This window comes from Aphelocoma coerulescens, chromosome 5 (genome assembly GCF_041296385.1).
Source record: "Aphelocoma coerulescens isolate FSJ_1873_10779 chromosome 5, UR_Acoe_1.0, whole genome shotgun sequence".
Lineage (NCBI taxonomy): Eukaryota > Metazoa > Chordata > Aves > Passeriformes > Corvidae > Aphelocoma > Aphelocoma coerulescens.
This window is the reverse complement of record NC_091019.1, coordinates 2,832,695-2,846,269: the sequence shown is the minus strand read 5'-3', so window position 1 is coordinate 2,846,269 and position 13,575 is coordinate 2,832,695. Positions and strand designations below refer to the sequence as shown.

The window sequence follows — 13,575 nt, the reverse complement described above, 5'->3', positions numbered from 1 at the left end:
CCTAAAGAGTTTGAAATTGTTGTCCGTAATCTGATGCTTTTTAATAGCAACTGAAAATGTTTCCAGTCTGAGTAAGGTCCAGGGAAAAGTCTGTTCACACTCCTGGACATCTTTCTGCTTTAAGAGGTGCAGCAGTTCTGAGGAGAGCTTTGGCTGTAACGTGATGGCTCCCATGAGCAGGGCTGGGCAAAGCTCTTGTGTGGTTTCCAGCACATGCTGGAACACCTCTGCTCTGGAGACAGGCTGGGAGAGCTGGGAACGTTCAACCTGGAGAAGGGAAGGGTCCAGGGAGAACCTAGGGGCTCCAAGAGAGCTGGAGAGGGGCTTTGGACAAGGGCGTGGAGCAACAGGGCAAAGGGGAATGGCCTTAAACTGATGGAGGGTGGGTTTAGATGGGATACTGGGAAGGAATTCTTCCCTATGAGGGTGGTGAGACCCGGGCACAGTTTCCCAGAGAAGCTGTGGCTGCCTCATCCCTGGGAGTGTTCAAGGCCAGGTTGGACAGGGCTTGGAGCAAGCTGGGCTAGGAGAAGGTATCCCTGCCCATGTGGCAGAGAAGTTGGAACTAAATGATCTTTAAAAGTCCCTTCCAAGCCAAACCATTCCATGATTCTGTGATTCCCCAAGCTGGATCTAGTTCCTCAAGCAGGACAATTCCTGCAAGGAACCCCAGGTCCATCTCTGAATGTCCTCATAATTCAGAGGCTGGCATCAAGTTCTGCTCTTTTGATCTCAAGATACAGGCAAATGCAGACCTTTCCCTGAATTTTGTCCTGAGATTGGAACGTTTGACTTTCCAGCTACCCACAGCACCTTCACAGTCCACACCATTTGCACGCCACATTCATGCAAAGGGACTTGCCATCATTTTTACCTTGTTGTAATGGTTTTCTCTGGGCTTTCTCCAGTCTGGACCCTTGATGTTGGCAGACAACTTCCTAGAGATTAACTCATCAGCCATTTGACGGTTTTCAAACACTTTATGACGACTCAGAGGTTAAGATGGGGCCACTCACAAGTGGCAAAGGGCCAAGGAGACTTGGCTGGAAAGCACTCGAATTCTGCTGTCTGGGATTCCTCATGGAAATTGCCCAGGGTACTGATTCCCTTATTCCAGAAATGCACTGGCTCTGATCACGACAGATTAGGCAAAGAATCAGGAATATAATTAGGACAGGGATATACATCATAAACTACTTTTTAAAAAAATATAAACCCTGCGAAGTGTATAGGACAATACAATGTGTTACTTATACCTGGACACTTCCATAAAACAAATCAGAACAGTAGGAAAAAAAGCACTTATTTGGCCAAACCAACCAGAAAGCCCTCGGAAAATTCAAAATCATCTCTATACATTATAAATTATTCCTAAAAGCCCCATGTGTGAAACCAGGAGTGCTGTGAGTACACTTGAAAAACGCATTAGGAAACCAAGCAGGCATCCCTGCACCAGTGTGCTTTTGCAGTGTTTGGCTTGGGATAAGTTCCACAAGAAACATTCCAGGGGGTGGGAACAACGGCTGATCCCTGTGAACTGAAATGGTGGAAGGCCAAAGTTTTGAAGGTGGGAGGTGATGACCTGACTGGGCTGGAGTGGCCAAATCCCACCGATTCCAACGGAGCCGGGGGAAACCTCGGCCAGCTGCAAGTGCAGGTCCCGCACTGGAACGCGGCCATGACATCGGGACGGCTGTCACCTTGCAGAGAGTCCTGCAATTCTTCATGGCCAGGAGCATTCAAGGCTCTCCTTGTTTTCTGTTCCCCACTCTCCCACACCACACAGTGCCCTGCAGCTCCCTCTTGCCAATCAGTTCTGAGTGTGGAGCGCCAGCAGGAATTAACGTGCCAGCTCCTGGAGCTCCTTCTCTCCTCACTGACCTACTGCTGCTAGGAAAGCTCGACCCTCCTTCATTTTATGAAATGAGATGGGATCATTTGGACAGAACATAAACAAACCCCTCCAAAAAACAGCAACCAAAGTGTTCCTGATGGAACTCCCTCAAAATCTAAACACATCAGGCTCTGTAATCAACTGCAGCCATGCTATAGATGGTGAGAGAGGCTTGTGATCAGGGAACAATGCACCTAATTGCTCACATATAGGAAAAGAGTGTGGCTTCTGCTAGAAAGCAGGCAGCCACCCCTCCCAGTTTGTCTCTGTCAGCAGTAAGAAAAATCAAACGCAGTTTCTTATATCTGCATCCACATTAAACATTAATTCTGTAATTGGAAACAGGAGCAGAAGCAGAGGAGGGAGGAGCTTCAAGTGGGGGAGATTTTTAAATTTTCTGTAAGTGCTACACTGGATCTCTCCATCAAAGAGCTGATGTCCCCTAAGGGGACACTTCTGGACACCTCAGAGTCACACAGCCCTCAAGCTTCATTTCTTCTTGCTTCATTTCTCATTCACTGATCTTACTGCTCCAAGAGACAATATCCTCTCCAAATTAACAAAATACAGTCTTCCTGGACTTCAGGAATGTTATCAGAGATGCATTGCCTTCAAGCTCGTTGCCTTCAAGTCTGGTCCTTCCCTGTAGCTCAGTGTCAACAGGCACTGCTTAACTAAAGTACCAAAATACCCCAAAAGAGAGTTATAAAGCACTCTCAAAATCCACCACCCCTTTTTCCTGGGGTGCAGGTCACTGCAGCAACTGGAAGTCTAAAAAGCAGGGAAAAGCAGTGGACCTTACAGCAACACTGCCACTCCTTCTGCATGCCCTGCCAGGGAAAGGGCAGGAGCTGATGGACAGTCACCACAAATGCCTCCTTACTCCAAGGAAACTCCCTATGCCTGTCTTCATCCCACACGTTTTGCCTCAATTTTCCTATGAAAATGGTGGAACTGGGCTGGAAGTTGGAGGGGAGCAGGTAGGAAATATCTGTACTCCCTCTGAATCCAGCTGTGATGTACGGGCTTGCAAAAGACTATAAATGCAGGAGAAAGGCCTTGGTTCAATACCAAGTCAGTATTTACTGAGTCATTAATCCCACTTCCATATCCCTGTGGTCTTCTGGACAACCACTAACCTGGCCTGGCCCCAAGCACTTAACTGAACATGAGCACAAGGGAACATATCCTGGGCTTGCATTGTCATGACTGCCAAAAAACACAGCACAACGACTGTCCTCATTCCCATTTCCTAGATGGAGAAATGCGGCCAAAAGGAGGAGAAGCAACCACGAAACTCGTGTACCAGAACCAGCACTTTGCAAAGCCCAAACCTCCCAGCTCAAATTCCCTGGGTGGAAGTGGCCAGCACAGAGCCATTGTTCCCAGTTCAGATTCCCTGTATGGAAGTGGCCAGCACGGAGCCATAGCTCCCTGTTCCAAACTCCCAGTTCAACATTCCCAGCTCAAATTCCCTGTGTGGAAGAGCCATTGCTCCCTGTTCCAAACTCCCAGTTCAACATTCCCAGCTCAAATTCCCTGTATGGAAGTGGCCAGCACAGAGCCACTGCTCCTTGTTTCAAACTCCCAGTTCAAAATTCCCAATTCAAATTCCCTGTGTGGAAGTGGCCAGCACGGAGCCATCGCTCCCTGTTCCAAATTCCCAGTTCAGATTCCCTGTGTGGAAGTGGCCAGCACAGAGCCATTGCTCCCTGTTCCAAACTCCCAGTTCAACATTCCCAGCTCAAATTCCCTGTGTGGAAGTGGCCAGCACGGAGCCATCGCTCCCTGTTCCAAATTCCCAGTTCAGATTCCCTGTGTGGAAGTGGCCAGCACAGAGCCATTGCTCCCTGTTCCAAACTCCCAGTTCAACATTCCCAGCTCAAATTCCCTGTATGGAAGTGGCCAACACAGAGCCACTGCTCCTTGTTTCAAACTCCCAGTTCAAAATTCCCAATTCAAATTCCCTGTGTGGAAGTGGCCAACAGAGCCATTGCTCCCTATTCCAAATTCCCAGTTCAAATTCCACATATGGAAGTGGCCAGCACAGAGCCACTGCTCCCTGTTCCAAATTCCCAGTTCAGATTCCCTGTGTGGAAGTGGCCAGCACAGAGCCATTGCTCCCTGTTCCAAACTCCCAGTTCAACATTCCCAGTTCAGGTTCCCTGTATGGATGTGGCCAGCACAGAGCCATTGCTCCCTGTTCCAAATTCCCAGTTCAACATCCCCAGTTCAGGTTCCCTGTATGGATGTGGCCAACAGAGCCATTGCTCCCTATTCCAAATTCCCAGTTCAAATTCCACATATGGAAGTGGCCAGCACAGAGCCACTGCTCCCTGTTCCAAATTCCCAGTTCAGATTCCCTGTGTGGAAGTGGCCAGCACGGAGCCATTGCTCCCTGTTCCAAATTCCCAGTTCAACATTCCCAGTTCAGGTTCCCTGTATGGATGTGGCCAGCACAGAGCCATTGCTCCTTGTTCCAAATTCCCAGTTCAACATTCCCAGTTCAGGTTCCCTGTATGGATGTGGCCAGCACGGAGCCATTGCTCTCACAACCCGGATCCAGGGATTGGAAATGAATGGAATAACCACGTGGTTTAAGTCTAGGTTTGCAGAACTATGCTTCCTCTGTTTTATATATCCAAATAAAAGGCCTTTGGGGATATAATCTGTAAATACAAACTGTAAACGCTTCCTACTATTATTACTTCCTACAAGTACTTCTGAAGAGGAGAGTGTGTGCTCATGTCAACAAGCACATCCCTAAAACTAGGCTAATCCTTTTGGAATTTTGCACACGTGGTTTTCCAGGCATTGGCTCTTCTGTGCAGGGTCCAAGGGCAGGCAAAGACCTGCACTACACTGTAATATCAGTATTAAAAAATCCACCAATTATCAATAAATCCATGCTTCCAGGAGTCTTATTTTCAGGATCCAGTAAGGCACACTAAAGAGAAATCCCCATACTGGGTTATAAATATCAATTAAAAACCAAAGTTTTATGAGGAGTGGTATAAATAGATTATGAACACTGTGAAAGAAGTACAAAACCAGAATCCTGTGCCAAAAAATGACTGTGGTCCAAGAGGCTGAAGACTTAGAATTCCCTAGTTGTGTAAACCCCGAGCAGTTTGATTGATCTCAGTGTCTCAGTCTGCTTATCTGGAAAAGGAGGATATTGCTTCATTCCTGGTAAGGGTGGTGTGACAGCAGCAGTGTTCTTGCTTAATTTCTCATCCTCAACTCACTCCTTCATGCTGCTCAGCATTTAAGTGTCCCCATTTCCCATATGTGTCAATAGCACATTTTTTGCCCCTTACCAACAGCCCTTTTTACATTTACAAAGCCCTTTTTACCTTCAACAAAGCTCCCCAAGACACAGCTACTTCTGAGATGAAAGGACAGCTATTGTGACAATATTTAATTGCACCTCACTGGAGCTGATGACATCAGAAGAGAAGCTTTACCCAACTGTGAGAGGGTTAAGGAAAACAAAATTGTTTTAGCCCCATAGAGATTTGGATGTGGATACAAAATTGGACAGTTATCCTGACAAACAGAGCAGAAATACCATAAGAAATTATAAAGAAACAGCATATATATATATATATATATATATATATGGAAGCTAAAAAAATAATCTTTGTTTTTTAAAGAGGGAGAGAGATATGACAGGTAAGCAATGGTAACTCCAGAAACACAGAGTCCTTTAGTGGCACTGCTGTAGGGGATCAGAAAGTTTAGGAAGAAGAGGGTTCTGTCTCCATTCCCTTGGAATTCTTCTTTGGAAGTTTCCAATTTAGGTGCTTTCACAGTAAAACCAGCTTCATTTGGTGTAAGCAGTGGGACTGCAGCAACTGCAGGCACCAGCTCGAGCCCTCATACCCTCCACAATACCCTCTTCTAATCCATTCCTTATTGTTCACTGTCCTTCCTGTAATCTGGCCTTTGAATCATGCCCAGTTCCCCAGATGTGCTCTGAGTAAGCTCTTTGTACATCCCATAATGACCTCTCTTTACTTGCCTTCAATTCTTCTATTTATACATCCCATGATCTGTATGCTTGCCAAACAAAGAGGATAGTAAATTTATATCCTCTGTCACTCCCAGTTCCTTTTCTTAGGGAATGTCAAGATGGAGAATCTGACCGGGGCACTACTCCAGAATAATCCAGTGCAATCCCTCCTAAAATAATCCAGAGCAATTTTTTGGAAGAGATTATCCCTGCCCAGCACCTTCTTTATACAGGTGAGCCCTTGGCCTGATAAAATCTACCCTCCTTAGCCTCTCGTTGCTGTTCCAAACACGCCATTAAAACCAGATTTTAGAAACCATGGTCACTTAATAATAAACATCAAGACTACAATTACATCAGTTAATGACCTAAAGTATCAGTGTCACGAGAGCTGATTATTCTCAGTTTATTTTTAAAAAGCCACGAGGCAATAGGAACTCAGCAGCAAGCAACCTATCGCTCTCAAAGGAATTTTTTAGGCTGCTGTCAGCAACACCAGCATGGGTTTTGTCAGGGTGAAATATGCATCTGCCACTCAACAGAAAATTGAAATTTTATCTAAGAGAAACACGGCGCAGTGCTGAGACCCTGGAGCCTGGCCTCAGGAGGGCAAGGCTTGGAGGCTTCACCAGGATGAGCACATTCCTGCGCTGCCTGCAGACAAAAATGAGTCAGGTTTTGAGTCACCGGGCAGCCAACACAAAACTCGGGGCGGGTGCATCCTGAGCGGCTCACGAGGAAGACAGACAGCACGGCTGAAGATTTGATACCTGCAGTTTAATCTTCAGTATTCTTTCAGCGCAGCGGATTGCTCCCAGCAGCATTTACGTGCGTGAGTAGCTCGTGAATCACAAGCTGGGTCATTCTTACCCAGCTCTGCCGCAGCCCGGCATTAGTGCGAGCTTTTGGGACAAGACAAACACTAAGCTCCACCACCCAGATAACAATGTTTGCGTTTGACAAGCACCATCAGGCACGGTTTGCTCTCGAGGAGTATTTTGATAGCACTAAAGACCAGCAGCAATTGTAGCCCAGGACAGAAGCTCTGCCTCTCTTAATTTTCATTTCCTCAAACAAACACTTGGAAGCATGTAGCAGTTTGCCCCCTCAACACAGCAGATGAGTCTCTTACTAATGACAGTATTTTGCAACTTTCTGCTTCCTCACATCAAAGCATCCTGGAGATCTTGTCAACAATGACCAATTGTTTAGACACTCACAAGTGAAGCTGAGGAATTCCACTCACTCACCAACTGCTCAGCTTCACCCTCGGTCTTTCCAACACTTTAGCCCATTTCTCACGTCGTGTGTGGTACTCAAGGACCATCTCATACCATCTGCATTCGTGCCTGGCTTCCTTCCACGACATCTTGCTCAGGCTTCAGCACCTATTTCACTCCCTGCTTCTGCATCTCAATTCCTCTTTCTTGTCCCCCATCACCTCTTCATTGTCACCACACTTGCACTCAGCGTTCAGCCTTTTTCGGTCACCAGCTCCAAACAAGAGCAGATCCAACATCTATTTTCGGATGTGCCCTTTAGGGGTGGCAACACTGTAAGAATTTGGCGATATTTGTAAAGCTGGCAGAGGAGAAAAAAAACCAACAAAACAACCAACTGTACAAGGCTCTGGCCTGTCTCTCTCACTGCATAAGTGCCAAGTGCATTTCAAAGTCTAAGTCTCTTGGTTGTAGCCATTTATAGTTTGTATAAAAAGCCTAACTTGTACACTTCCATTAGAGCCCTAAATATAACTGCCCTGAGCAAGTATTCGCTGCTCAAACAGGACCTCTTTGAATTTTGTTTCCAAAAGAATGCTGCTGCCACTATATTATTTCTAGATATTTACATTAAGAGCTGAATACTTGGTCAAGAAACCACTCCGATTAATGGATCCCCCAGCATTGTTTTTTACCTCTGAAGAAAACCTGTATTTTTATTTTAAAACAGCCGACTTTTTGCATAAGCGTAAAAAGCAGCAGTTCTGAAGAACTGACTGTGGTTCTTTGAAGAATTTGGAAACACTACCACATGTTCTGGGTTTTTAACACAGCATCTATGGAGGGGTGAAAATTATAATCCCAATCTTGCATTTTGTTTTAAAAATACACTTTGATATCTCCATCAAACCCAGGCACCAGATCCATAATGGATTCAAGCATTCAGCCCAACTGATTTTGGCAGCATGCTGATGTCTCAGGGCTTTCCTACAAGGAACTTTCCACTTGCCCCATTTCATAGCACACAATTATTTTCCTGACACTTGGAACATCGTTATTTGTAGAGGTGAAATGGAGAGGGAAAAAAAAAAAAATCATTCTTCATCATTTCAGGCAAAATGATGGAAAAACAGGGAAAATTGTCTCACGGCAGAAGGAAAATGAAGGAATTTTTTAGAGCAAGATCCTTTAATTGACAAAAAATTACACAGCTGGAAAAAACTCTTTTATTTTAATGAACAATCACAGCGTTACCTTTGTCTATGAAACTTCTGTAGTCATTAGGGTGCAAAATTAAACGCCTATTTTCTATTTTGTTGGTTCTGTGTTGCTTTACATCGTGATTTTCTCTCTGAGGGCAACGTGCAGCACCTCCACTGCTGGGAGGCAGAGATGCACAGCATGGAAGGACTTGAAAAGCAAAGGTCCCATCCCACACACATAATCCCATCCCGTAGAAGTAACCACTTTTTGGATCCAGCTGTTTGTCTGCAACTGCTACATCCCAGCAACATTAACAGCTTTGATTATTGCCAAGGGGGGGGGGGGAAAGGTCTTAGAAGGCTTTTAAAATTTGTCATGGAATGAAGCAAAAGGCAGAACCATGGCAGAGGCAGATTTGGGGAGGCTCATGTGTCTTAAGAATGCTTTTTTCTGTTCTTTTTACCAAATTATTGCAGTGACAGCTCAAATAAGAGACTGTTCTGTTAAAAAAGGACAAGCTGGTAAAGGCTAAAACTGGGCTGCCCTGCAGCTCCACTGAAGGGCAGGAACAGATTGGAATAGGAGATAGGGCACATCACTTGGATCTCCAACAGAAACTTGGAGTTCAAATTGTACTTTAGAACTACCTTTTCCCCCAAAAGTAATACAATACTAACAGGGAAGGGAAAGGAGCACACAGAAGACTCAGAGAGGCTGGGAATAAATACATGGAAGAAGGACGGTGGAAAAGGAACAGGAAAAAAGCCAAACTTGAACATTCCCTGATGGAAGAAATCAGTGAAAGAATGGGAGAGCACACAGTCCAATAAATAAAAGCCAATTCTACACCTTTACCTTGGAAATATTTTATTTTTCCTACAAATTCTTGAGGAATGTGTAACACTCTCTATCCTTTAACCCCCAGTATCATTTGTCTCCCTTCCCCTCATCCCATTCCCTGAGAAGTGGCACAGCAAACAAAGGGGGATTGAGCAGAGCTTGGATGTGCCTTGGCTCAGCACTGATGGAACTTGATACCCACTGTAGCTGTGTGGACAAAGTCACTCAGCTTCCAGTGCCCCTTCCCGGGCTAATTTCAAGATCACCATAACAAGATAAAAAGATAAATGACTCAATTTTTAAATACTGAGCTTTGAAACCTGAAGTTACATGTGCTTGATTTTTTTTTTTTTTCCTGTTTTATAGTTATTCAGGGAAGAAGAATCAGACAAACATTAAAATGTAGCATTCTCCTCACTACCTATTTTCAAGATGATCTTCACCTTCCTGCCCTGTTCTTCCTAATAAATCACCGATTTACTGTTCGAGCCCTGCAGCCCCGACCATTGCTTCTTCATCTCAGTGGGAGCCAAATGATGATTGAGGTGCCAATATATTAGGCTGGCCTGATTCAAAGCAGAGTAAGGAACAAAGCATTTGTGCAGAGCAAAGATAAATGAATATAAATCAAGTGCTAAGCCATTTTCTGTGATGGATTAGCACCTTTCTTTGACCCAATAATGTCAAGGGGTCTCCAAGCTGACAGGAACTAATGTGGAAATCTGTGCTGTGTGAAGGCAGGAGGAATCCTGATCTCCAGCTGCACTGCTCCTCTGTTTGCATTTTGCTCTTGCTCAGGTGTGAGCAACCCATCTCCTCCATCTCCCCTTGGGAAATGTCACTACAGTGCCCACCAGAACTATCTCTAGAGTATAAAAGATTTCTTCCACTCTGAGTTTCTGCCTGTAACCCCATTTTTACCAGAAAACCAGTGGGTCATAGACAGTACCTAGCCAAGGACAGGATGGAAAAGCTTTCTCAGTATCTTACAGAGCAGTCTGAGCTGGAAAGGATCATCTCAAGGAATCATCTCATTCCAAACCCCTGCCACGGACACCTTCCACCAGCCCAGGTTGCTCCAAGCCCCATCCAACCTGGCCTGGAAAAATTCCAGGGATGGGACAGCCACAGCTTCTCTGGGCACCCTGTGCCAGGGCCCCACCATCCTCTCAGGGAACAAGTCCATCTCAATATCTCATCCAACCCTGCCCTCTGGCAGTGGGAAGCCATTCCCTGTGTCCTGTCACTCCAAGCCCTTGTCCAAAGTCTCTCTCCATCCTTCTTGTAGCTCCCTTCAGGTACTGGAAAGCTGCATTAGGTCACCCCAAGCCTCCTCGCTGGTATCTGGTGATATTGCCAAAGTACAAAACTCCACAAAGGCAGCAGCAAAAAGCAGATGTTTGGCTCAAATCTGGCAACTGCAATTTTGCCAAAAACAGATGTGAGGAAAAAAAAATTAGAGCACACAGAGAAAACTTGAGTGGGAGTCGAGGCCAAACCTCTCAGTTCTGGCCGTGTGCAGTAGCTGGAGCTGTATTATATTCTATTAAATAGTGGTTAAAATGCACTGTGTCACCAACTGGTGGCAAAGCTGCAGGGTTTGAGAGCAGGAAACACATCCAAGTCCTGCAGCTATTGCAGCCTCCACCACTGGCCTTTTCCAGATGCAAAAGCTGAGTATGACTCGTCCAAAACAAGAAAAGAGGATGTTTGTCCTGTGTTTGTACCATGAGCCTGGACACTCGGCTCTGTAAAAACAAGGGCTCTGTGCCTGGGCTGCTCTCCCAGCTCGCTCTGGATCTGGGTGCAGACAGCCTGGGATGCTCAAATCCCACAGGTGAGTGGCACTCGTTTAACCTGCTGGAGACTGAGTCACCTCTCACCCTCTCCCCTGGAAAGATCATCGATATTATGTGCTCCAGGCTGGACTCCACCCTCGTGTCTCCACATCACACTGGTAAGAGGCAGTTCCTCAAAGAGACCCAGGCCATTAAAAATGAGCTGAAGGTGCTCTCACTGCCACCTACATTGTTTGAAATTTCCACTGAACTACAACTGAAGTGAGAGCAGCCCTGCTCTTCTTTGTCCCAAGTTTTGTGTTCCCGGCCTCTGCTCTTGTCAAAGCTGGAATATCCTCCCTCAGCAGGCTCAGCTTTGGTTACATCAATTCCCTGCCTCAGCATAAGCACTGTATAAACACATAAATGCAAGTGCAGGCATAAAAGGGGCAGTGGGGACGTGTTTGGGGGCAAAAAAGGATGGGTGAGACTGCAGCACCCCCGATTTAGTACAGCTTAAACCGCCACAAAATCACACCCTGCCAGTGCCACCACGTCTTGTAGAAATAACAGAAACTGCTGAAATGCTGAAGAAATCATAAATGAAGTAAAACCCCTTAAATTTAATCTCTTCTGCTTTCAGAGAAACTAGTAAAAGACTTACTTTTAGAAGTCAATAGAAAACTTATCCACAGTTCTGGCATTCTGAAGCAAACGGAATTTGCCAAGTGCAAGAAGTTGTTTATAAGAAAAGAAACAGAGAACTGGAAGTGGTTCCAGAAAATTTATTATGACCCACCTGACTGTAGCCAAGAATATTACATCAGCCCAGATAGCCTGAGAACTGGAACAATATTGCTCTCAAATTAGCAAGTTGCTGGTACCACAGGCAGGGAGAAATGGTTTTGCAGGAGGTCTGGGTTCTCTCCCCAGCTCTGATGGGCAAGGCTGCTTCCAAACTCACTCCCTGTGACAGAAACAAAGGATTTCTTCTCTTTATTCCTAAGGTTGGTCGGTTTGCTTTGCTGAGGGTGGGGAAGTGGTGTTTGTTTTTAAAACACCTTAAGATTCTTAGGGCAGGTGAGCATCTCTTAGTAACACTTTCAGAATTTGCTGTACTCAACATGAGCTTTCTTGGTTCCTGCTTAAAGAGGGATGACTACAAGGTAACCCCAACCCTAAAGCCACAGAGCCCCTGGTGCTGCTGCTGAGTTAGAATTAAGTACAGTGCCAGCAAGGCGAGGAATTCTTTGGTGCCACGTTCAAAAAAGGAAAGCACAGTGCACGCAAAGAGGTCAGCTGACACTGGAGTAATTCAAAGATCATAATTAGAGAACACCTCTGCAATATTTAGACAATTTCACTCCAAAATAGAACACAGCACTGAGTAGCTACAACATGACAGCTCATCCAACAACCTTCTCTTCCTCTCCCACTGCAATCAAAGCCTGAGTGCTCCCCACTGCAGCTGCAGGGGGATTTCTCTCATTTAGCAGCACTGATAAATTGCCTATTTTATGAGAGTCTAAGAAGCCAAGACTCATAAACTCTCTGATGGAGCTGCCATGACATCATTAATTCTGAAGCAGCATTATGGATGCCTTTTATCTTGAAGCATCTAAAAGAACTTTCTTACACATTAAACAAGGTAGTTCATCAGCAGTGCTTCCTGGAAAGGGCCTTTCTCTCCCTTCTCTTTCCCTCCCCTCACAGCAGAGCATTCTGTGGAAAAAGGGTCTGAAATGAGGTTCTGCTTCTGAACATTCAGTTCTTACAATGGTGAATCCTCTTAAACAGCTCCAGTAATCTCCTAGTAATCTCTCACCAGAGTTAACACTCTGGGGCAAAAATACAATCATCTTTAATCCGTTTGGGCCGGGGGAAGTTCCAGGATACAACCCTGAACCAAAAGCATTTAGTGCCTGAGCTAAAGTTTTCAATACATCATCCCAGGATGGAAGAGGCTCCCTCCAAGTTATCAGCATATCCCAATCCCACACCTCCATGAATACCAAGGGCATCCCCAGGTGGAAAAACACCACTCAAGCATTGACTTGAGTAAGAACCACATTGCATCCAACCACAGAGAGCTCAGTTCTTAAAAGCATGGTCACGTCAACCATAAGGCCCATGTCAGGTCTAAATCATACCACAGTTCATATTTTATATGTTTTTTTTAATCTATAAAACACATAAACCACATAAGCAAATAGCTAATGAAAAGCAGAGCGCAGGAAATTTTACAGGGCAAACAGAGGTCATCTGTTTCAAAGAGGTTATGTTGTCATTTGTGTTTCTACTGCCAAATGTCTTCTCCACGAATAAAAGAGCATTTGTTGCATCAGGTTTCATTCCCAATTTCACTTTCTGTATTTTGTATTGAAAGGAAATGCACTTTAGATACATCAGCATTTCCCTCCTTACCAAGCACTGAGGAGGAAAATCACGGGGAGTTGTGGGGTTTTTATTTGTTTGTTTAGGGTTTTGTTTGTTTGTTTCTATCCACACCTGCCTGAAACCTGAGGTGTGGATTTCAAACTATCATGAAAAGCTGTGAAGGAGCATTTGGGCCCACTACACAGACACACTCTATTTGTCAGAATTTGGTTCAGATTTAGGCTTCAC

General features: G+C 45.1%; 1 protein-coding gene across 9 annotated transcripts in view; it reads right to left on the bottom strand.

The window, feature by feature from the left end:
• ABTB2 (ankyrin repeat and BTB domain containing 2) overlaps positions 1–13,575 on the bottom strand; it is a 171,138-nt gene that overhangs the window by 82,950 nt on the left and 74,613 nt on the right. The gene's annotated exons all lie outside the window — the stretch shown is intronic.